This window comes from Lygodium microphyllum, chromosome 3, assembly GCF_053477565.2.
Source record: "Lygodium microphyllum isolate KBCC chromosome 3, Lygodium_microphyllum_v1.1.10, whole genome shotgun sequence".
NCBI classification, from domain to species: domain Eukaryota; kingdom Viridiplantae; phylum Streptophyta; class Polypodiopsida; order Schizaeales; family Lygodiaceae; genus Lygodium; species Lygodium microphyllum.
This window is the reverse complement of record NC_141137.1, coordinates 31924960-31949265: the sequence shown is the minus strand read 5'-3', so window position 1 is coordinate 31949265 and position 24306 is coordinate 31924960. Positions and strand designations below refer to the sequence as shown.

Sequence of the window (24306 nt, the reverse complement as noted above, 5' to 3'; positions counted from 1 at the left end):
GAAGAGATGTCTGAAATCCCATAAGCACAGAGAGGAAAAGTGGTACTATCCAAAAAGCTATACAGGCATGTACTTGACACTCATTTGAATGAATGGTACTTTCAGTTGAGTCACTCAAGTTTGTGTTTATGAGTCCAAGCTAATCTATCTTGGAACCTAATTCACTTGAGTTACAATCTCTCATTTTGATAATGGATCGTGTATTTGATTTGCGTCCACCATAGCTAACTAGCTCTAGATCCGTGTTTGTTAACATAAAACCTGCCCGAATGCTAGCGACTGCTAGAAATAATGCCCAAACGGACAGGAAAATGCCGAACACCCTCCAAGAGAACTAACTATACCAATCGTAGCTAAGAAATGCTAATCTAGGGGGTGACTAATCTCTAACACCCCCTCACAGATCCCAAACGTGGCATAAGGCTCAAGGATGTGGAGTGCTATCAAAGAACAACCTGAGGAAGCACCTTCGTAAACAAATCCGAGAGATTATCCTCTATCTTGTAGTAAACCACATCAATGGTCTCATCCAATATCTTCTCGCGAATGAAATGATACCGAATCTCAATGTGCTTTGGCCTAGCATGAAACATTGGTTCTGTGTCAAAGCAATGCAACTCTCATTGTCACAATGAAGTGTTGTAAGACTTGTCTTAAGGACAACCAAGCTCTCCTAGCAACCTCCGAAGCCACACTCACTCACATGTGGTAAAGGCGTCGCTCTATACTCCACCTCTGTGGAAGAAAGAGCAACAATGGGCTGCTTCTTGCTACTCCACAAGATAACATCTATACCCAAAGTAAAGCAACATCTTGTCATTGACCTCCAGTGGTCAACATGTCCTGCCCACCAATCTAAATCCATCCAGCCTATGAGAACCAAAGGTGAATCTCCAACCTATTGGATAATGAATACCAAGATTGGAAATCTCCCTCAGGAACCACAAAATCCTCGTAGCAACCTTCCATTGTACCAATTTGGGTTTGCTCATAAACCCGGCCGACAAATCTATAGGAAACAAATCAACACAAGTGTTAAAAAGCCAAATCAAGGACTCAATTAACTACCTATAGTGGATAGCATCTAAAACCAATCTTCCTCCTCAGATAGGGTGGTAAATAACCTGATTTACCACTAATTATAGCAAGCATAAAATTCACATAAAACTGAAAATGCACACTTTACCACTTTAATCTTGGACATTGGACACCCTGTTGGCCTCAAAATTCGCACCCCTTGCAATATTTATTTATCTTATATTGCAAATGGAAGGAGTACAACTGAGATCCTCTAACCTCCTCCGCTAATCCAAGCCCTCAATTCTGAGCACGCATCTCAAGACAACTATCAAAACCTTAATTTCTATTGTAAATTAAGGTCTATAGCACAAATTGACTAAAATCTCTTCCTCTGATGGCTCAAACTACTAGAAAATACTGAGAACTTAAGAGATGGCTGGTTGATGAGAGAGAATTTTCAAAGTTCCATCACAAGAAACACTGAAAAACTATTGCTGCCCTACTCAAACAATCATGGAAGCTGTCATCTACAACTTAGAACCACCAAAAAGACTGTTGCCTCCTCTTGTATGCTGTCCTCTACACCAAAAGGACCTTGGGCTACTACCACCTACTCCTAGAGGACTCCAAATTGCAATCGCATGCTATAGGACTAATCCCTGGTGGCTGAAAATCACAAGAGCAACCTCTCTTTGCTCTCTAACAGCCTTCTCCTCTCTCACAATGGCTGGAATAGACTCCACCAGTCTCTAAAAACGTTTTTCCCACTTGCATGAGCAAGTTTTGTCAATGGCAACCTTCTAATCCCATTTGCCAACATTATCCTTATTAAATTAATTTTCAAAATATTAATTCTAAAAATTAATTTAATAATTATTCTAGTGCTCAAAAATGTAATATCACAAGTCAATAATTAAATTGGCTATGCCAATTTGTCTTTCAAGTATCCTTGAGCAATTATTGACCCTTAGATTGGCATTAATTACTTAATTAATGCCTAGTCTCTAATGTCACCACTGACATTTGTGGCCAATAAATTGGTCTAGGCCAAAATTTAACACCAAGTTGTTGGGTATTTGACTCACGCCTTACTTACGCCTACGCTCATATGGGAGTGTTGGTGATCAATAAGACACTGGGGCACTTTTTACTCTCGGTAGGAGAGGTGTTTTTCCCCAGACTTATGGTCTTATTGTCGTATGTACTTATGTGCTTATGTTACACACATTTGGACACTTGGTGTGTATCGGGTGTGAACACCCCCTACAACCCTAAGGTTTAAGGGTTGTACTTTGTACTTTCAGGTTACACTTATTCAGTCTATTCTCTTGGGTGTCGTGCTTCAACTCTGTCTCTCACTCTCACACTGTCTACTGAATCCCAGTTGTACCTCGATCCTCCCATCTCACATTTGGTATCAGAGCAGTCTGCAGTCTGCAGACTGAAGCTCCCACTGTCTGCAGCCCCCGTCAGTTTCGCCCTGTACTTGCGTGCTTCCACTGCACTTGCAGCAGCCGCCATCTCAACCAAGAGTGTCCTCAGCCCTGCATCTGCTCAACGTGCACAGGGCGCTCGTCAGTCGCCAGCAGGCCTACTCGTCGTTAGCCTCCTGCTTGTCGTCAGTCTCCTGCTCGTCGTCAGCCTCCAACTCGTCGTTTGCCTCCAGTCGCCAGCGTGCAGCTCGTCGTTTGCCTCCAGTCACCAGCTCGTCAGGTCTGGGCGCCGCCTACCACCAGAGCGACCTATCTCCAGGGCCACCCGTTACCTGCGCCACCTGCCTGAAGCCCATTCGTTTGACTCTGGCGCGACGGCAGCTCAAGCGCCGCTTGCAATCTGACCAACGACCAGCGACCTGACATTCGATCGTTAGCCTGCAGTCCACGTCAGGTATTTTTTAACAAAAATTTTATTTTTAGTCCAGAATAAAGTTCTAGAAGAGGAGGTTCATACGCAGCAGGCACAGCATACAGGATACAGGTGTGCAATAAATTTGATGCAAATTTTTGAACTGGTTCATCAGAAATTTTGGGGCTTTTGCGTATTTTGAGGACAGTTGCATATGAACTGCTGTTACAGTCACAGAAAGACTGTTTTGACAGACATTTTGGCAAAAATTTTGGGGATTTTGATATAACAATGTTGCTGAGCACTGTTTGCACCTTGGGAAGAGTGCATTAAAAGACAGTTTTTGACAGAGTACACCCTTGCACATTAATTGCAGAAGTGAGTTTGCTGCAATTTCTGGAAATTTGCAGATTTCCAGTCCATACTGATTTGACATTGCTCATTTGTCTTTGGAAATTTGTCATCATGGCAAATCAGGGAGGTGATGTCTTTACGTATATATCCAAGGAAGACAGATTGGACGGAAACAATTATTCGCTATGGTCATTCATGATGAAGAATGTATTAGTGGCCAAGAATTTATGGGATTATGTCAGTGGAGAGGAAACTCGACCGGGAGTTGTAGCTCCCGTTACTCCTCCTCCCCATGGCGCACGTGGACAACGGGGACCTCAGCCCGCTCCATCTCAGCCACTTCCTCCAAGAACTGCAGCTCAAAAAGCTTGGGATACACGTGATGCACAGGCCTTGTCGCTGATTGCTCTGGCAGTTCAGCGGTCCATCATCCCTCACTTTCGTTCGGCATCTTCTTCACGAGATGCATGGTTGACTTTGGAGCATATATTTGCAGGAAAGAATGAGACTCGAATCTCTTTCTTGAAGAAAGAGTTGGAAACTTTGAAGATGCATGACGGTGATTCTATGCAGGATCACTTAAATAAGATTCAGGACTTGAGGGAGCAGCTCATGAATGTAGATGAGTATTTTTCGGATGCACAGTTGATATCCACCACCTTGAATTCCTTACCTCCTTCGTACTTGTCTTTTCATACTGCATTAAACCTCACCATGAGGATTGCTGAGCACCCACTCACTTTCATTCAGCTGGTTAGTTTGCTTCTAGAGGAGGAGCAAACACGGAAAAATAGTGGTGTGGATGCTATAGTCTCTGAGCAGGCTTTTGTGGCAAGACAGAAAGGCAAGAACAGCAAGGTGAAAAATGCTCCACAGAGTTCTGGCACTTCGGGCACATCGCAGAATCAGTCACAAGGGGGGACGCAAGCAAAGAAAGGAAAATGTCATTATTGTAAGAAGCCCGGCCACTATATCACTGAGTGCAGAAAACGCATTGCCAAAGAGAAGAAGAAGCAATCAGGAATGTCTGTTTCTACTACTCCTTCCACTGCTAGTGAGTCCGCGTCCTTTGTTGTGGACAGGGACTATTGTTTTTACACTTGCAGTTATGACATCTCTTGGGCCGATAGAGCACTTAGCTCTACAGAGGATGCTGACACTTGGTTCTTTGACAGTGGTGCTTCTAGACATATTACATCTCGCAGAGATTTGTTTGCTTCAGTTAGTGCACCTCCCGTTGGGAAATCGGTACAGTGTGCCAATAATGCATCATACCCTGTTCGTGGTATTGGGGAGATTCAGCTCACAGCCATTGATGGCTCTATTCTCCGCCTGCAGGATGCTTTGTTTGTGCCTGGAATAAAGAAGAATTTGCTTTCTATTTCTTCTTTGGCACATTGTGGTATGCAGGTCACCTTTGATGATGACCGTTGCATGGTTCGAGAAAAAGTATGCATGACTTTGGTCTTCACAGGATCTTTGTGTCATGGTTTATATGAGTTGGATGCTCTTTCAGTAGATCAGTCAGCATACTTGACATCCACTCTTACTCCTGCTATGATACAGGCGGAGTTATGGCATGCTCATTTAGGGCATGTAAACTTTGGCAGCTTGGTGCTTTTGCAGCGTACTTAGATGCTGGATGGCTTACCTCTCTTGGAGAGACCTCCTGAGCACTTATGCGAGGGATGCATTTTGGGGAAAATGCATCGGTTCTCATTTCCTCGTGATGTTGCTTTCAGAGCAACAACCACATTGCAGTTGGTGCATTCAGATGTTTGCGGGCCTATGCAGACCATGTCATTGGGTGGTTGTTATTATTTTGTGACATTCATTGATGACTTCACACGTTTTTGCTGGGTCTACTGTTTGAAAAAGAAGTCAGAAGTGTATGATGCATTTTTGGCTTTCAGTGCACTTGTTGAAAACTAATCTGGATGCAAAATTAAGACTCCGTTCAGACCGAGGCGGGAATACATGTCCTCTATGCTGAATTCTTTTTTGCAGCAGAAGGGCATAGTCCATCAGTATACTACAGCCTATACTCCACAGCAGAATGGGGTAGCAGAGAGGAAAAATCGGTCACTCATGGAGATGGCCAGATGTATGCTGAAGGCAAAGAGCTTGCCTCATAGTTTTTGGATGGAAGCAGTCATGTGTGCTTGCCATATTTTGAACAGATGCCCTACCAAAGCCTTGAAGACCATCACACCATTTGAGGCTTGGAACAGCCGTAAACCTTTTGTTGGTCACTTTCGTAACTTTGGGTGTCTTGCCTATGCCCATATTCCACACGTACTTAGAAGAAAATTGGACAACAAGGCTGTTAAGTGCATTTTTATGGGATATAGCAATGAGAGCAAAGGCTACAGACTCTATGATCCCGTTACGAAGAAGGTTTTTGTCAGCAGGGATGTTGTTTTTGATGAAAAATCAGAATTATCCTTGGCTGGTTTGGACACATATCAGGCTGCCCGTGATGTTTTTGAAGGGCTGCTGCCCATTACTTTTGGTGATTCAGCTGGAAGTTCACAAAATGAACCTAATGTTCAGCCAGCTGCTCCTATGGAAAGTGCAGAAATTCAGCCACTGGCTGATCGGAATATTCAGCATCATGCTGAAACTGAAATCCAGCAAGAGCTTGCACACAACCAGGATGCTAGACAACTACCTAGATGGTATTTGCAGACTATGCAAGATAGTCCTTTGGATGCACCCATGGCTGGTCGTACTAGAAGGCAAACTCGTTTGCATGATTCAGCACATACCATGGAGTTTATTATGGCAACAAGTACTTTTGATAATGAAGAGCCTGAATGTTATGAGGATGCACAACACAGTGTGCATTGGATGGCAGCTATGCAAGCTGAATTAGATTCTATTAATAAGAATCAAACTTGGGATTTGGTGTCCTTGCCATTTGGGAAGAAAGCCATTGGAACGAAATGGGTCTACAAATTGAAAAGAAAAGCAGATGGATCCATTGATAAATACAAGGCACGGCTGGTAGCTAAAGGCTACGCACAGAAAAAGGGCATTGATTATGAGGAGACATTTGCTCCTACTTCCCGTATGACGACCATCAGGTCTATGATTGCTTTGGTTGCACATTATGGTTGGACAGTACATCAGCTAGATATCAAGACTGCATTTTTACATGGGGAACTTCAGGAGGAAGTTTATGTACAGCAGCCCATTGGTTTTGCAATTGAAGGCTCAAAACATTTGGTATACAAGCTTAAAAAGGCACTATATGGTTTGTAACAAGCTCCTAGAGCTTGGTATGAAAAAATAGATGCTTTCTTGCTTGGTCAGGGGTTTCTAAACAGCTCATCTGAGTCTACCCTTTACATATGTAAAGAAGGGGAATCTATGCTGATTTTATGTCTTTATGTTGATGACCTTTTGCTCACTGGAACACATGCTGATCAGATTTCAGCATTCAAACAAAATTTGCAGCAAACTTTTGACATGTCTGACTTGGGAGTTTTGCATTACTACTTGGGCATCCAGTTCATACATAATGCTCGAGGTATTGGGTTATCACAGTCAAGGTATATTGGACAACTTCTTGAGAAGTTTGGCTTACAGGATTGCAAGCCAGTTTGTACTCCCATGGAACCTGGACTGAAACTGTCATTACATGATGACAGTGATTTGTTTGATATACATACATATGCTCCTGCAGTTGGATGTCTTATCTATCTATGCAATACTAGGCCGGACATACAATTTGCAATTTCAGCTTTGAGCAGGTATATGCATCAGCCACGTATGTCACATTGGCAAGCTGTCAAGCGTGTTTTTCGCTACTTGCAGGGTACTCGTTCTCTTGGGTTGCTTTATGCCAAAGGGGGACCACTGCAGTTACATGCTTACAGTGATTCTGATTGGGCTGGTGATTATGATACACGTCACTCCACTAGTGGCAATTGTTTCTTTCTTGGCTCTTCTTGCATTTCTTGGCTTAGCAAGAAACAATCCACTGTTGCCACATCGTCATGTGAAGCTGAATACAAGGCAGCTTTCACTACCACAGTTGAATGCGTATGGCTTAGACGCTTGCTAGCTGATTTGGATGTATCTGTTACTGAGCCTACTCCATTGTTCACTGACAGTCAGAGTGCCATTGCAGTGGCACGGAACCCAGTGTTTCATGCTCGCACGAAACACATTGAGATTCACTATCACTTTGTCAGAGAGAGGCTACATGCAGGTGATATCAGCCTTGTCTATTGTCCTACCACCAGTAATGTGGCAGACATCTTCACCAAAGCTCTTCCTCGCCACAAATTTGAAGCATTTCGAGATGCTTTAAATTTGATATCCTTTGGTGGCGGATGATCCTTGTACTCTTGATCACTCTTCACTCCAAGGGGGTTTGTTGGGTATTTGACTCACGCCTTACGCCTACGCTCATATGGGAGTGTCGGTGATCAGTAGGACACTGAGGCACTTTTTACTCTCGGTAGGAGAGGTTTTTTCCCCTAGACTTATGGTCTTATTGTCGTATGTACTTATGTGCTTATGTTACACACATTTGGACACTTAGTGTGTCGGGTGTGAACACCCCCTACAACCCTAAGGTTTAAGGGTTGTACTTTGTACTTTCAGGTTACACTTATTCAGTCTATTCTCTTGGGTGTCGTGCTTCAACTCTATCTCTCACTCTCACAGTCTACTGAATCCCAGCTGTACCTCGATCCTCCCATCTCACACAAGTACCACCTAATATCTATCAAGCATAACTTATTACAACATTTGTCTTTGACACCAGCTACATCCTTGAGGTCCTTAGCTTCATACCATGAGATAACTGTCATATGCATCACATAAAAACAACCTTGCACATTTGATTAATAATTTAGTCAAATGTTATCAGCAAGATTAAAGCATCTTAAAATTTCACGTCCCTATGACACCATTCCCTGCTAAATAATTTACATGGGCCGTAGCCTTCCAATTCGGATCCACAAAAGTAGAAATGGCCTTACATCCCTCCATCTCAAACATGGCTAAAAGCTCCTACACATACAGCTGCTAAGAGATGAAAATCCCCCTCAAAATCTTGTAAATCTCATGGCCTTAAAAAAATGAAGAAGACCCATATCCGTCATCTTGAACACCTCGTGTAGTGCCACCTTAGTCTCCTTGACCTTCTGGGCATGGTCCCCTATCAAAATAAGATCATCCACATAAAGCGCAAACAACACGTTCCCTCTAGCTGAGGCATAGATATACAATTGGCCCAATAGGAATCGATGATATCCCAACTTCCCTTGGAGGAACATGTCTATCTTCTCATTCCAAGCACTAGAGCCACTTTAAGGCCGTCAAGGGCTTTCTTCAACCCGTACACCTATCCATCTGATGAGGAAAAGCTAGGAGACTACTCAAAATAGATCTCCTCCTTCAAACCACCATTGAGGAAGGCAAATTTCACATGAAGCTAATAAACCGGCCATTTCCTATAGCTGGCCAAGGCAAGAACGGGCCTAATAGTAGCCATCCAAGTTGTAGGTGCAAAGGTATCATGGAAATCCACCAATGGCCACTATGGGAAGCCCTTTGCAACGAGCCACACCTTGTGCTTATCCAAAGTACCATCACTATGATATTTGGTCTTGAAGATCCATTTTACTCCAATCATCTTTCTACGAACGTGTTGAGTCACAAGATCCCAAATGTCATTCCGCTCAATAGCATCCAACTCCTCCATAGCCATACCCTTCTTCCAATGCTGTGAACTACAAAACCTCCTTCACAAAGGTGGGCCCCCTATTCTGTATGGCACAAGTCATCGAACAATAGTTAGTATAAACAAGCGTGATGCTATGTGTTTGGTTCCTTGAGATCACCGTGAACCACAATGGTGCTATCACTCCTCAAGGGCTTCCTCAATCCTTGAATCACGAAGTATATCTCAAGCCCAAAGAGGTGGAAGCTGATACTCCCCCCGCTACTTGCCATCTGTCGAAGTCTCTTGAATATCCACCGGGCATAGAAACAAGAAACGGCCGAAATAGCCCCCGACACACCAAATCCCCGTCCCCCGCACAAAGCCATCATGCCACGCGTTCCAAAACTCTAGAATGTTCCTTGTCCGAAACGGGACAAGGAACGCAGTCCCCCCGTTGCTACAACGCCCAGTCCCCGCGTCTCCTCCCGCCTCCAACCTCTCTTCTTCCTTCTCTTCCTTCTCCCTTCACCCTTCTCTTCTTCCTTCTTCCTTCTCTTCCTTCTCCCTTCACCCTTCTCTTCTTCCTTCTTCCTTCTCTTCCTTCTTCTCCTCTTCTCGAATCTTCTTCTTCTCCAAGTTCCAATTTCTCCATTCTTCTCCTCTTCTCTTCTTCCTTCTTCCTTCTCTCCTTATCCCTTCTCTCTTGACTCTTAAGCCTTCTCCCTTCTCTCGAGACTCGAGTTCTCACTTCTGTCGAGCCATTTTTATTTCAATTTTCAGCCTGAAATGGCTTCATCTTCCTGCCCCTCTCGTCAAGCTAGTGGTCGAGGAAGAAGGTCTGATGATTGGTCATGGTGGGAAGAAGTAAATTCTAACCGCCCATTGAGTGGTAGAGGATCTCGACGATGAGCTTGCAAGCTTTTGCCCATACAAGCGAACTAGTGGAGTAAACAATGTAACCCATTGAGCCGAGCATTTCTATTTCGAATTTTTATTGATTTTAATTATTCAAAGTTACTTAAATATTAGAATATGGAATACCAATTGCCACTTGTTTCATTTTATGCATAATCAGGTCCAAGCTCATCTCCTACATGAGCCAAATTCAAAGGTATAGTTTAGTCTGAATGTGATCTTCGAGAAGCAAAGGGCGCTTCGTGACCATATAGCAGGTCAACAAGCTTATCTTGCATCTAGACCACGACGTATTGCAGTTAACCCTGCAACTTTTGTGACACCATCTCCATCAGATGTGTCTAGAGCAAGGTCAATATCAGGAAGTGCTACCTCCACACCTACTGTAGCATTGCATCAACCATGGCATTAACAACGCCACATGTTGCACATAGACGGAGTATACTTGATGCTAGTTGGGATCCCAAGAAGAAGGAAGAGGTGGATACATCAATGGCACGTTTTTTTTATCATTATCACATTCAATTTCGTGCAACCAGGTCAGAGTATTTTAAATATATATGCAAGAAGATTGATGAGTATGGCCCTTCATATGTACCTCCATCATTAGAGACCTTATGCACCACTTTTCTCGATAAGGAAAAGCGCCTTGTTGAGCAAGCAACAGTGACTAGAAAGAGCCTATAGGCTAAAAATGGAGTTTCCTTGATTGCTGATGGTTGAAGTGATACATGCAAGCAATCCATTCATAGTATGGTTGCTTATTCTCGTGGGGAAATATATTTCATATCTTCACATGATGCATCGGGGATAGGAAAGTCAGCATATGTACTTGCAGCAGAGTGGGTTACAGGTATTGAGCTTATTGGCCCAGAGCATGTTATGGGATTTATTGCAGATGGAGAGCCCGTAGATAGGGCAGCACGTGCTATTATCCAAGGATATTATCCGCATATCGCAGTTTCATATTGTATGGCTCATTGCTTGAACAACCTACTAAAGGATATTGGTAACTTGTCATGGATTGCACCTATCATAGAGCAAGGAGCTCAAATGGTTAGCTTTGTTTTGAATCACCAGTTTCTTCGCCATCAGTTCTCTTTGCGGTCCGAGAAGACACTTTTAAAATACTCTAATACCAAATTTGCCTTTACCTTCTTGATGCTAGGTATATTAAGAGAATGCAGTGGTGCCTTGAGGCAGTTATTTCTTAGTGATGAGTTCACCGCATCAACATTGGCAGATACTCCTACAGGTATCTTATGCTTGGAGAAAGAAAATAACTCCACTTTTTGGGATGATGTAAAGCAAATAGATGCTATGGTATCACCTATTGTGCATTTATTGAGGGTTATGGATGCTATGCAACCTTGCATTGGCAAGGTATATGAGCCTATGGATAGGCCGAATGAAAAGCTGTAAGAGTTGGCACCAAATGATGAGACATATGAGGAGACACGCCATTTAGTTGTGACGAGGTGAAACTCTTATAGCTCACCCATGTATGCAACTGCATTTGTTGTGGATCCTGAGTTCCAGGGCAAGGGTCAGGAGAATGACACTGAGGTTATGGATGCATGCAGACTTATATTGTCTCGTCTAGTGCATGATCATGGCACTAGATGAAAGATCAGAGACCAGCTTTCATGTTATAGGACCTTTCGGGGTTCTTTTGGTTGTGGGGATGCACAGGACCCATGTATGCAACTGCATTTGTTGTGGATCTTGAGTTCCAAGGCAAGGGTCAAGAAAATGACACTGAGGTTATGGATGCATGGAGACTTATATTGTCTCGTCTAGTGCATGATCATGGCACTAGATGAAAGATCAGAGACCAGCTTTCATGTTTTAGGACCTTTTGGGGTTCTTTTGGTTGTGGGGATGCACAGGAGGATCGCTGTAAGATTGGGGCAGCTTTGTAGTGGGAGAACTATGGTTCAGATGGTCCTGAGTTGCAGCAACTAGCCATCCATATTTTGAGTCAATCAATTAGCTCCTCTTGTTTGGAGCAATTGTGGAGTACATACACTCACATTGCTTCAAAGAAAAGGAAACATCTTAGTGTGGAGAGGGTAAACGATCTAGTATTCATTAGTGCTAATTTGAGGATGTTATGTAACAGTATGACAACAAAGCCTGATCCATTCACAGAGTGGGAGATGCAGTAAGAAGAGCAGATACATGCTGATGTTGAGGGAGATGTAGCAGTTCATGGTACACATGATGATGAGGCTGGCACTTCAGGAGTAGCTAGAGCCGCCTCAGATCATGATGATGATCTTTGATTTAGTTTACTTATCATGAGTCTCATGATACATGACACATGTACATTGTATGTGATATTATGATCATTGATGACAGTGTGACACTTGGGTTGTTGTGCCATATCAACATTATATTTGTACTTGCCCTTTGGGCTATTTTGGTATGCCGCATTTTACTTCAGTCTAGAGATTAGACTTTATATTTGTAGTCTTTTTCGAAGCAATGAGCATGTTCTTTCAAAGATTAGACTTCATATTTGCAATCTTTTAAGCTTTTTGGCAATGGGACCATGGGCATCTTCTTTCAACTTAGACTTTAAAGTTTAGTTCATTGTTCATTGTTCATTGTTTTATCATCTATGGCATATGTATTATGCATTTTATAATTGAATAGCTTACCTCTTGAGCCTTGTAAGTTGTAATTCAATTTCTAATTAGTTTTAGATTGATGCATGATATCTTAAAGTTATAACTTAAAATGATTTGTCCTTGTGGATTATATACCTTGGTTTTAATACTCCAGAGTTTGCATGGATTATGAGTGAAATATTAAATTTTTTTCATGAATTTTAATTGTTTAAATGCCGTTCCCATTCGCACATCCCCATTACCTAGGTTTGGCATCTGCGTCACCGTCTCCATTCCCCATTCCCATTTCCTGTTTCATGTTTCTATACCACTGGGGCCGATTCAACGGGTGAATCTGGTGGTGAAGCAATCTCCTCCTCCACTGAGGGTGGAGCCTCAATAGGCAAAGGCTCCAAAAGCAATGGAGCAAGTGCCCAACTATCACTTGAATCTCCAAGAACAGGATGCTCAATATCCCCCTCTCCAGCTAGAAACTCCACAAACCAAACATCTCAACTTGTGTACACCTCCCAAGAAACGGGAACATAAAGCCTATATCCTTGGGATTGCAAGCTATATCCCAGGAACATCTATCTCTTGAAAGTCGGGTTACATCTGTCTCTCTTCTTCTTCAAGATGTAAACATACGCATCACACCTGAACATCCTGAAATAAGAGACATATAGCTTTTGCCCAAAATAAGCCTCAAAAGGGGTCATACAAACCACAGCCGAAATAGGGGATCGATTAAGAATGTGGACAGCAATGGCCACCGATTCTCAGCCCAAAGACACTGAGGTATCTGCCAATGCTCCATCATACTCCATCCCATCTTGATCACACTACGATTCTTCTGCTCCAATATGCCTTTTCTCCTAAAAGGTATTCGTGTTAGCAAACTCCTCATGAATGCCACGATCTACACAAAAATAAGTTAGCTCATGGGAGATAAACTCCCCTCCCTTGTTGGAACACAAGGACTTGAGTTTCCTACCAAACCTGTTTTCTTCAAAGATCAGCCAATCCTTAAAATGTGAGAATGCTTCAAAGTTCAAAGCCAAGAAATACGTCCATGTCCTCCTACTAGATTATCAACAATTAGCATGAAATACAAGCTCCCCTTATGGGACTCCATCCTCATGGTCCACATAAGTCCATCGAAACAAGCTCCAAGGGTTCCTTAGCCCATCACGAAGCCTTGCTAGGAATAGCATCCTTATGCTACTTGCCGCAAATACAAGATACACACGGCGGATGGCTCACCCCAATCTCTAGCAATCCACATACCAACTAACCACGAGTTGCCTTCTAAAGGTACTCGTAGTTGAGGTGGCCAAACCAAGTGTGCCAAAGCTAGTATGAGTCTATGAAGAAAGAAGGAGAAGAAAGGGAGAAGAAGACCCCACCTTATAGACTCTATTCTTCTCATGCCCTAAACAAAGAACTTGTCGAGAAACACCATTAAGAACTCAAAAGAAGACCTTATCAAATTCAATTGTCAAACCAAGAGCACAAATCTTGTGCAATGAAAGTAGATGATATCCTAGACCCAGCACATAGAGCACCTCTATTCTGTGGGCACTGCCTTGCCCATTCGAAATCAACTGTCTGTCACCCTTGCCAATGATGGAAACAGAAGAACTATCACCGATAAGGACTTACCCATGCATCAAATGCATACGAGCAATCCCTTCTGAAGGAATAGTCATGTAGCAAGAAGTGCCACTCTTCACAATCCACTCACAAGACTATGAGACCATCATTTCTGCACAAGTGGTGGCCATCGCAGGAACGTCCAGAATGCATTGAATCAGGGCGGTAACTAAGAAAGAAGAGTTATCGCCATGTCCTCCGAGATAATCGTCTTCCCTACGTTCTAAACCCGCATCTACAATTTCCGAAGCTTATTGACAAGATCCCACATAGAAGAAGACTTGTTAGAACTCTAAGTCCTCATTTGAACCTCCAAAGACACTCGCTTCATCACGGTCATCCAATTGTACATTTGATCAAGCTCCAACCATATCTCTCGAGCCACGGTCAAGTGCTCAATATAAGCAATGACACCTAAAGTGCAAGCGAGAAAAAGGAAAGAAACAAATGCGGACATTCAATTTGTCCCGATGTGCTTGTACCTTCATTGACTCCACTTTCTCATCGAAAGAAAGCTTAGAGACATCATGAGTTGTAGAACGGTCTATAGCCTTGGTCACGAGCTCCACCAAATCATAAGACTCCAAGATGGCAAGCATCAATACGCACCATATGTAGTAATTCTCCCCATCGAGCTTTTGATCTAAAAGAAGAGCTAGCAACACAAGGACCTTACTATCCATAATACCATGAAACTATGCATCAATTTGAGTTTACATTGCAAATGGAATGACTTGCACAAAAACAAGGACAGTCCCCCGTCTGACTCTATGCATGGTATTGTGCTTGCTAGGGCTTCCTCTGCTCGTTCTCAAAGAGTTTCACTTGCCAAAGGCGATGAAAACTCAAAATCTGTAATAAAAAGCTGAAAACGCAGCCTTTTCTTCTTCATGAACAACAAGCACCTGCAAAAAACAGCAACTTCGCTCGTTTGCGCACAACCTCTTCACAACAGCCTCCAAAGGCTGAAAACTCAAACTTTTGCTGCGAAGAATCCTCCCAATGAGGTCTTCCCACAATCAATCAGCCCTTCTACTCTACTCTGATAGCGTGTCAGAGTGCAACGAATGCAGAAGCATATGGACAAGACTAAAAGACAATGAACATGAGAAAGGGAGAGAGAAAAGATGTAACGTGTCCGCTTGTCCACTTGTGGGTGTTAGCAGTCATGTTTGTCATGCCTTGTCATCTCCTGCCTGTGAGCCTCAGTCTGAGTCAGATGAGGACTTTAGGAGCTCTGACTTGTCTATCACTTGTTTTGACGGAGGAGGTAGCTCATTCTAGAGCACTCAGTTTATTGCATTTTAGTGCATTTTCTCCTTCAGTCGGGATTTTATGTACATTTCCCGGGGCAGTTTCTGCATTCTTCAGCCTGCCTCACCTGCCGGACATTGTCCACCCTTTCCGGGATTTTTCTGAGCATTCCTGGCATTTTTACCAGCATTAAATGCTGGTCGGATCAGCATTAAATGCTGGTCGCGGACATATTTATGGCCTCAAATTTCAGGTCGGCCAGTTTTTGGGTTTTTTTGGCTATTTATAGCCATTTCCCACTTGGCAGTCAGTTGTATTATCATCTTCCCTCCTTCTTTGGCAGGTGCACACTCCGACTCTGTCATCTTCCTCCGTCTTCGGTGCTGCCGTCATCATCAGCCTGATCTGGTGCCCTCACTAACGCTTTGGGCTGCGTGCAGGGACTGATCAGTCCACAGTTTTGTATTCAGCATTCATTACAGTCAGTGCAGATTTTCTTCCTCATTTTCTGCTGTCTCTCTCTCCTCCTCTGTGTTCGTGTTCTTCTTCCGTTGCGCACTCTCACAGTGGGACATGTCTTAGCAGCCCATCGGGAAGAGAGTCTAGAAAGCGCCGCCTGGCACTCGCAAGGAATGTCACAGGGTTTGCGATCTAGGTCCTCCCGAGTCTGCCTCGAGCGGAAGTGTCTGGCCGTTCCCGCTTAGGATCAACCTGAAGTCACGATTCCTTTCCTATCAGCAAAGTCTCTAGGAAGTATTTAGCGTCGAGCTCCAGATGGACCACTTTGCATAGGAACAACAGAGTCGAAGCGAATTCATGCTACACTTGGTCATGGAGAATGGGAAACGAGAGGGATGCGAAGCTCAACCTCTCTGCCATAAGGCATAGTCCCATTCCTTTCCCCTAAAACAGCATAAATCGAGATTCTAACTCTACTGATGCTAGGTCTTCATAGTCTCGTTATCTCGTCTTTTGAGAAAAGTTCCCAACTAACCAGGACCACCCTTCCGTAGGACGGACCCAAGTCACGTCCACCGCACTTTCCTCGGTTTGCTTAGTTATCTAATTACCTACCACATTATGTTTGACATGCAAAAGCAACTTCCTTAATTAATCAATTTAATCACAAGTTCCTTCACATAACTTAGACACTGACACAAAAACAATGTCAAGCAAGTTCCTTTTTCAAATATCTGATCTTTATTTATCATAGTCCCGGAATACATCAAGTATCATGCACGAAGGCTATCCCAGCAATCTACAGGATTGCTGCTCCAAGTTCCGCCTGTAGACTAGTACACGGGCCTCGAGATCCCATCTCGAGTCACGTCAGCCTCTTGTGCGGGATTCGGAGGCAAGGAATTTACAGCCAGAGCCTCCCCTAGCACCCAAGCATCCTCCCGCTCCAAGCAGCACCCATGGAGAGACCTCTCGCGGCGGGTTTGGTCCACATACCCGACGCGGCTAACAACCCCCTTGGATAGGGCCAGGCAGACAATCGGAGGTAACTGTTCCTGCCTCTCCCTCCAGGCTTTTAACCTAAAGCATTGAGTGTTTTGCATTGAATTAGTTCCTTGAGCAAAGAAGTTCAAACAATGTACCTAAGTGTACAATCACGATCATTTCGGAGGCCGTTTGTACGACCAACTGCTAAGGTGTGATTCCTTTCTCCCGAATGCTCCCAGCATTCGATCCTGAATCGTTCGCGACTTGGCGAGATCCCAAGGGCTTGGCAAGCTAGGTTGCTTATTTCCCCTTTATCTTTGGTTTAGAGTTTGTACCCTACCGACCCTAATTATCCTTACCTTAGGTCTCTTGGAAAAAAATAGGTCAAGACAACCCCGTTGTCCTTGGTTGGTCAACTTGCTGGTTATCTCCTAGATCCCTTGAAGTATTTATGTGATCTTTCCTTCGATCCCTAATTGACCAAGGATACTTTTGGTGATACAAGAATACCTGATCTTAACCCCCTCTTTCAATAGTACTCACATGCACTAATGTTTGCCCCTTTCTAACCCTTTCTTTGAGCTTGTCTAACTACGTTGATTAAGACAAGTATTGACTTTACTCAACAATTTCAAGGCCAATGTACGAAGCATGAATTCAAGCATTCTAATGCACATTAATTTCATGAGTATGGATGCGACAATCATATCACTTGATTTCACTAATCAATTCAAAAGAAAGACCCTTAAGATATGTCTAGCCTTCCATGCACTTATCTTTTCATGATCATGCAATTAAGGTATGAAAGAAACCCATGATAAATACTAGTCACAAGCAATAGTTTTGTACGACACATGCGAAGTTCCTTTCAATGCATGCGACTTAACTTGTTGCTTGTTTATGCAAGAATCTTTCCCCATGCATGTAGAAGTTTTCCTTGCATGTATCTAATATGACTATGATACTTTATGCATTTCACTCTCTCTCAAGAGAGACCCTAGGATATGCCATTTCCAATTCAATACACGATGGAGCATAATTAATATATTTGAGACACGAAGGTAATACTAAGTCGTTTCATTAGTGCAACTCACTTCCATGAAATCACCCCGTGTTTGCAAATATTCATGTAACTCATGCGCTAGACTTTTTTATTAAATTCAAGAGAACCTTCTTAAACAATGCAATGAAACAATTTTTATGAGAGTGTCTAATGCAAAAATTCCCTATGAATTTATTCGATACGTATTTCATGAACTTTGTATATACGAGATTACGTAATCATTCAACATATTGAGTTCATCGACAAGGGGTGCGGGATCATGGACTTGATTCTTAACAACCGAAACCCCGTTAGCAGCCACTCCTCCGCCTTGGGTAGAAACACCTGTAGAGTTGCTAGTTGTGTGCCTCTTGGGTGCCATCTTTTGCAGAAATCTAGTGGCCTTCGTGTGCGGGGATAGCTATTAGATGCGCAGGAATTTCCTGCAAATTGTCCAACAGCTTCCCACCAATCCTCACGGCCTTTGCACTTGAATCAATGTGGTCACGGACTAAGGAAAACTTAAGCCGGGTCTTGCGGGTGAAACATCTCCTAAAGGAGATGCTTTGGAAGCTTCTCGGAAGCTTCCAAACTCCTTTCTCTTCTCTGACAGAAAAATCAGACAACGTCTTCTCTCCTTCTCCTTCTCTCTCTCCCTCTTCTTCTTCTTCTTCTTCTTCTTCTTCTTCTTCTTCTCCTTCTCTCTCTCCCTTCTTCCTCTTCTTCTTCTTCTTCTCTTCTTCTTCTCTCTTCTTCTTCTCTTCTCCTTCTCTCTCTCCCTCTTCTTCTTCTTCTTTTTCTCCCTCTCTTCTTCTCCTTCTCTCTCTCCCCCTCTTCTTCTTCTTCTTCTTCTTCTCTCTCTCTCTCTCACTCTCTCTCACACATAACGGAAAGGGGGGGGGGGGGGGGAGGGGAGCTTGCTGCCGTAGCAGACGAGGAAGGGAAGAGCGGTGTGCTCACCGTCAAGACCACAGGGAGGGGGGACGCTGTGCCTTAGCCCCACAAGGGGCTTTTATAGAGGGGGAGGGAGGAGGTGGCTTATGGGGGTGGGGTGGGGGGGGGGGGGGGGGGGGGGGGGGGGGGGACGGCCGTCTGGTGGCCACCATCCCTCCCACCTGGGGGGCTGCATACCCCCCTCTCCTTCATTACTCACACTCTCTCTCTCTCTCCCCGCCATGCAGTCAGCAAGGGGAGAGAGAGGGAGTAAAAAATAAATAAATAAATATCACAAGCCCAATGAGGAGGAGGCCAATACTCCCCTTAGCGCTCTCCTTCTACTAAACTCTTTGGAAGATATACCGAGCCCGGCTCAACGAGTGAATCCGATGGTGAAGCGATCTCCTCCTCCACTGAGGGTGTAGCCTCAATAGGTAGAAGCTCCGAAGGCACTGGAGCAAGTGCCCAACTTTTCACTGCAGACGACGAGGGGGGGGGGGGGGGAGACGGTCATCTGGCGGTCGCCACCCCTCCCACCTGGGGGGCTGCATGCCCCCCTCTCCTTCATTACTCACACTCTCTCTCTCCCCCCGCCATGCAGTCGGCAGGGGGAGAGAGAGGGAGTTTTTTTTTTTTGGGGCAAGGGGGGGGGGGGGGGGGGGGGGGGGGAGGATATTACAAAAGAGATAGAAGAACGCAGAAATCTGCAGTCAATGAATGCTGAAATGAAGAGGGAAAATGTACAAGGGTTGTCGGTGTATCTCCTCAAGCAGGATCTCCCACAAACCTGAAATGAACAATCGAGGAAGGGCAGGCTGGAATGGGCTATAAATAGCCAGCAAAAGAGGGGAGCAATATGGCGGGTTCGCCAGCCAGCCAAATCTGGCTGACTGCTGCCAGATTTGGCCGACCTGCCAAATCTGGCCAAATGCCACTATAACTGGCCAACTAAGCAGCTGCAATAAATGTGAAAAATACAGCCTGCTTGCATGGGACTGTCCTCCCCATGAAACCTGCCCAAATACTGGCAACTACTAGAAATAATGCCCAAACTGATAGGAACGATGCTTGATGCCCTCCGAGAGTACCTCCGAGAGAATCCCTGAAACAAGGAGAATATCAACAGCCCAATGAGGAGGAGGCCAATACTCCCCTTAGCGCTCTCCTTCTACTAAACTCTCTGGAAGATCTACCGAGCCCGGCTCAATGAGTGAATCCGATGGTGAAGCAATCTCCTCCTCCACTGAGGGTGTAGCCTCAATAGGTAGAGGCTCCGAAGGCACTGGAGCAAGTGCCCAACTTAGTATCCCGAAACACCGCCAACCGTTTTAGACCGGGACGGAAACGAGAGACCGCCGTTTCGCAATCCTGCGGCCCGTTTCGGAGCTAGTTATCCAGTGCCGAATCACGATTCCAATCGTTCTCCTTCCCAACTCGCATACGCGGCACACTTCAGCAGCTCTCGCCTCCTCCTCCTCGGAATTCCAACTCCCGCCTCCTCTTCCTCTTCCTCTTCCTCTTCCTCTTCCTCTTCTTCTAAGCTCTTCTTCTTCCTCCTCTTCTTCTAAGCTCTTCTTCTCCTTCTCCTTCTCCTTCTCCTTCTCCTTCTCCTTCTTCTTTCTTCTTCTCCTTCTTCTTCTTCTTCTTCTCCTCCTCCTTTAATCCATTACCTAGGTCTTAAAGGCTAATCATATCATGGCGCCGAACCCATATTGGAGGCACATCACTCCAATCAAGGGATACGAGGGCTCCGGCGGATCAAAGAAGTGGCAGTGCAAGTATTGTGGATTGGAGAAATCGAGGAGGGTAACGCGCATGAAAGACCACTTGGCATGCGTTCCCAACAAAGACATCGGCCCTTGCGCGAATGTGCCGGCAAAAGTAACAGTAAGTCTCCATTTTTTGGCGCCAAAAGTGTATGGGTATTGAGCTAGAAGAGGATGAATCAACACCACATCAGGCAATTGAAGCACAAGTGAGGCAAAGAGAGGCTAGTGGGCCTAGTGGCACTAGCCAAATTGGAGGTGCCAGTGGCCCATCAAAAAGAAGTGCATCCATATCCGTATCGGGTCTAAGTGCAAAAAGGACCCCGTTGCCATCTTCTAGTGGTGGTGGGCAAAAGGGCTCCTTGCATGGTGCAAGTGTCCATGCAGGACTTCAAAGGCAGGCAATTGTGGAGGCAACTAGGGAACTCGCACGCTTATTTATTCAATGTGCTATCCCTTTCAATGTAGCCACTACACATCAATGGAAGAAGACAATCAGGGCAATAAGCAGCATAGGGTGTGAGTGGGAAGGCCCATCCGCAGATGCATTACACACATGGGAGCTTTGAAAGGAGAAAGCATCCATAGAGGCTCAATTGGAGCCCTTGAAGGAGACATGGGTGAAATATGGATGGACGATATTATGCGATGGATGGTCAGATATGCGTCGAAGAAATGTTTACAATGTTTTGGTGTCTTCATGTAAAGGCACCATGTTCATTAAGGCCATCGATGCCTCTGCCTCAGGTCTTACCATCACAAGAGCTTTCATTTGGAAGTACATGTGACAAGTCATCATGGATGTAGGAGCCCAAAATGTGGTGCAGGTGGTGACAGATAGTGGAAGCAATTGTGTGTCTATGGGACATGTGCTTGAGAAGGAGTTTCCTAGCATAGTATGGACTCCATGTGCATCCCATTGCCTTGACTTGCTTATTGAAGATGTTGGGCAAATATCTTGGATGGATGACATTTTCAAGACGGCAACAAGCATGGTAAGATTTGTGAAGAAGAGGCCATCCGTCACAAGCATGTTTCGAGCCAATAGCACACTTGAGCTATTGAAGCCCTCCACCACTAGATTTTCTTATATGTTTATTGTATTGGAGAGGTTGATATAGACCATTGCATGCCAAGAATGGCTCACATGGAGTGAGAGAGTCTCCAAAGGCTCTTGCTTTTAGACGCAATATTTTAAATGAGAGTTGGTGGGTTGAGGCAAAGGCATTGGTGAAAAGTCTCACTCCTATTTACATTGTATTGCGTATCACTGATATGGAGGGGAGTACTTTGGGGCTTCTATATGAGTATATGGATAAAATTAGCGAGGCCTTGCTTCGTAACAGCTTTTTGCCCCAAGACAAGTAAGTTCTTGTTTAACTTTTACACATGTAATTATTTGGTATTAACGACTCATTGATGATTGATCATTATTCTAACTTCTAAGTTTTTAACTTATTTTATCTATAGGGTTGATAAGATTCGTGCAGTGTGAAATGCACGATGAGATTGGTTCCATAAACCAATCCATGCTGTCGCACATATCTTGCATCCCCTTAGGCGTAGCGAGAAACAGTACACTAGCGAGGAGTCGGAGAAGGGCTTCATGGAGTACATGAGGCGCCTCACAGGGGATGATATAGATATGATAAGAAGAGTAGAGGATGATTTGCTGGCATTCCGCAATCATTCTCTTCATTTTGGCCGACCCACAACTAGGCTTCGAGAGACACAGCTTCAACCTGCTGTCTCTTGGTGGAAGAAATATGGCAATTGTGCTCCTACTTTGGTATGTGACTGGTGACTTTTATATTTTGAATCTTGATTATCTAATGTATTATGCAACCTAGGTAACAAGTTCTATAATCTATTGCCCACTCAAATATTGATTTTGCAGCATGCATATTAGCAATTGCCAATTACTTAACCTCAATCTCTTAAATTTGAATAGAAACGCATTGCCATTTGGATCCTCTCGCAAGATTGTAGTTCAGGGCTTGCTGAGAGGAACTGGAGCATATGGGCTCTCTTCCACACCAAAAAGAGAAACAAGCTCACAACTGCCCAGCTGGAGCGTTTAATGTTTTGCCATTGCAATCTCTAGCTTCTTGGAAGGACCGCTTTGTCCCCTGAGCCTTCACAGGTAAATTAGTAATGATCAGTATTATGTATAATTAACTTTTTAACCTTGAGTCCTTGACACTTGACATTGCTAATTTGCTTGCAAGTTGGATTGTAAATTGTGATATGTATGAACATTGAATATATTGAATCTCCTCTCATATGATATATCTTTGTCTCGTTCACCTTTACAGGTGAATGTTGATAAGATTGATATAGAGAAGGTGTGTGACATTCCGCAGATACCACAGGAGGAGCGGGATATCTACTCCATGCTCTATGAGGAGCTATTGGCACCAGTGCATGAAACTCGTGCACATACGAGGGTTAGAGTGAGAGCCATACGTGGTCGTGCATCACAGGCAGAGTCAGAGCCAAAGTCTAAGAATGAGCCTAAGGCTGCTTCATCAACTTCTCGATCAAGGTCCTCGACGTCGGACGAGGAGATGGTGTACAAATTCTCAGAGTCCGGATGAGTCATGAGTTATGACTCGTGATATATAGGAGTCAATTTAGCAGTGCAGAGTCCAAACTAGAGTTGCCAGTTATTCATTGATGTTGATACTTATAGCCTCACTAGACTTTGGAGTTTTAACAGATTATTCATATGACATAGTTACTATCATTGTATCTTGATCCCACTTATTATGCATCTTAATTCTTGTTCCATTGTTCTTGATGTCAGTCTTCACTGCTCTTTAGATCATAGATTATTCATGAGTCATAAATTCTAATTCATTTTGTTGCCTTAAGTTTTGAAAATTGGGTCTTAATTGTATTAAGTTGTCTGAAGTTTCAACCATTGAGTCTTCAGTCTTGACTCCTTAGTCTTCACTCGTGACTCGTGAAATGTGTAATGAATCATGATTTCAATCATATGACATAAAGACTCAAAGTTTTGAATGAAATTTGAGTACATGTTGTTGTAGGCATTGATATATTTACATACCTACATAATACTGTATTTTTTTTAGTGTACAATCCGAAACGTTGTTTTTCCATTTCCAAAATTTGGCCAAAACTCTGAAACTCCCATTTTTCCCATTTCCGTTTCTCCCGTGTCCGAAACTCCCCCGTACTATGGTGCCCAACTATCACCTGGATCTCCAAAACCAGGATGCTCAACACCCTCTTTTGCAACTAGAAACTCCACAAACCGAACATCTCGACTTGTGAACACCTCTCGGGGATCATAAAGCCTGTAACCTTGGGACTACAAGCTATATCCCATGAACACCTATTTCTAGAAGCTGGTTCAAACTTATCCCTCTTCTTCTTCGAGATGAGAACATAGGCATTACACCCGAACACCCTAAAATGAGAGACATCCGGCTTCTATCCAAAGTCGGCCTCAAAAGGGGTCATACCAACCACAACCGAGGTACGGGATCAATTAAAGATATAGACAGCGGCAGCCACTACTTTGGCCCAATGACACTGAGATGTCTGGGGATGCTCCATCATAGTCTGCACCATCTCAATCACTACGATTCTTCCGCTCCAATATGCCAGTTTCCTGAGGGGTATTCATGTTGGTAAACTCCTAATGAATGCCACGATTTGTACAAAAACGAGTTAGCTCATGGGAGGCAAACTCCCCTTCCTTGTTCAAATGCAAGGTCTTGAGTTTCTTGCCATACCTACTCTTCAAAGATCAACCAA

General features: G+C 44.0%; 1 protein-coding gene and 1 pseudogene across 1 annotated transcript in view; one reads left to right on the top strand and one right to left on the bottom strand.

The window, feature by feature from the left end:
- The window catches only part of LOC148038197 (uncharacterized), a 72675-nt gene that overhangs the window by 3941 nt on the left and 44428 nt on the right, over window positions 1-24306 (bottom strand). The gene's annotated exons all lie outside the window — the stretch shown is intronic.
- LOC148038198 (uncharacterized) lies at window positions 21237-23120 on the top strand (annotated as a pseudogene).